This window comes from Pteropus medius, unplaced genomic scaffold (genome assembly GCF_902729225.1).
Source record: "Pteropus medius unplaced genomic scaffold, Ma_sr-lr_union100, whole genome shotgun sequence".
NCBI lineage: Eukaryota > Metazoa > Chordata > Mammalia > Chiroptera > Pteropodidae > Pteropus > Pteropus medius.
This window is the reverse complement of record NW_024349800.1, coordinates 45,957,689-45,959,455: the sequence shown is the minus strand read 5'-3', so window position 1 is coordinate 45,959,455 and position 1,767 is coordinate 45,957,689. Positions and strand designations below refer to the sequence as shown.

The 1,767-nt window shown below is 39.2% G+C and overlaps 1 pseudogene; it reads right to left on the bottom strand.

The window, feature by feature from the left end:
• Window positions 1-984: 984 nt before the first annotated feature.
• On the bottom strand, window positions 985-1,103 carry LOC120622656 (uncharacterized; annotated as a pseudogene).
• Between the last annotated feature and the right edge of the window lie 664 nt (window positions 1,104-1,767).

The following is a 1,767-nucleotide window of genomic DNA, read 5'->3' as shown; positions in this document are numbered from 1 at the left end:
TCCTGAGATGAATAGCACAGCACATCTCTTCCTTACATGTCATATGGCTAGACTCTCCCCATCTTATTTTATATTCGGGAAACCTGGAAAGCATCTTTTAGAGATTTGGATCTTCCTTAACTCAATGGGACTATTGGCATTTGATCTGGGACTTGTGCAGGGTCAAGGTATTGATCCTGGGGCAAGTAGTCAGGAGATATGTTGATGTCCTCATTCTTCTGAATCATAAGTTCTACTGGTCTGAAACACTATGACAGAGCATTTACTGTCATACTTTTCCTTTATTCAACCGACTATGTGGTCAGAAAAATGGGAAATTTTCCTTGACTTTTCCCTCTCCCTCACAACAGTGTTGTTGAACCAAATATTTTTGATTCTTCTTTTACATGTCACGTTAGCCACTGCTCTCCATTTCTTTGCAACCATGCCAGTCCAAGCCACTATTTTTTATCTCCTGAATCTCGCATAGGCTACTTTGACATTTCCTCTACCTGGGACCCTCTTCCTTTGCTTCTCACCATTCAGATTTTAGCTCTACTGGCCTTCCTTGGACACACTCTCTTATGTTGTCCCCTCCTAGTCACCAGATCAGATTCTCTCTTTTCCTTCTTTAATTGAACTTAACAAAATCTAAAATCATCTTATTTGGTTGTTTATATTGCATTAGAATATACCCTCCATGAGAGTAAAGATTCTAATTGTCTTTTTTCACTCTGTACCCCCAAAATGGAGAACGGTGGCTGGCATTGTTGAATGAATGAATAAATAACTAATCTCTTAATTGGCCTTCCTATTTCTGCTCTTTTAGAGTAAGGCAAATGAAGCACTTGCTTTAGGTGCAAAATTCAAGGGGGTGCGAAAAATTTCTGTAATCATTGTAAATCATGTTTCAATGCAATACTTTTTTTTTTTTTAAGGTGAAGCAACCCTTGGTTGACCTCAAAGATTGCAAGACCTTGTCAGCTTACAATCCTTTATTTTTTACACCTACATCTCCTGGTCTTCCTATGTGATCTCCTATCCAAGTACTAACCAGGCCCGACCCTGCTTAGCTTCTGAGATCAGACGGGATCGGGCTTGTTCAGGGTGGCATGACCAATTGAAAAGCATCACAATTTTAAGCAAAAACAGAATCTACACTTGCATGAACCTGTTGTACTTTTCTCAAGTTAACCCCATCCCTGATTCCAATAGAACTTCATTTACAGAAACAGGGAGCTACACAGTAGGCCATAATTTAAAAATTTTTAAAAATATTGCTTTAAGTTATGATTTATCTGGATCACTGAGTGTTTTGGCATCACTTTAAATTTTGCATTTGAGGTTAGTGTCTTACAGCTCCCTAGTCTGGCTGTGCTTGTTGCCTTTAAATTTACTCTTCACATAACAGCCAGAGTGGTCTCATTAAAGGCAAATCAGATCATGCCCCTCCCTTAGTTAATGGTTTCCTTTGCATTTAATAGAAAGTCTAAAATTCTAGGTGTGGCCTATACCTGGCAGTTCCTACATTAGGTAATTCTTGCTCTTCTCCAGAATCCAATTTTGTGCATTCTTCCCATGGCCTACTCAACTGCAGTTCCACTGGCTAGAACAAGCCAAATGCCCCATTGCCTTCGTACAGAATGCTATCCTAAATGAATATTCTCTTTTCCGACATACTCTTCCTCTTCAACTGATATTTCCTTTTCTGGTTTTTGATGCCAGCTTGACTTCCTCTTATATTGAAAAATCTGACTTGACTCTCCAGTCTGAAACAGTTTCCCCTGA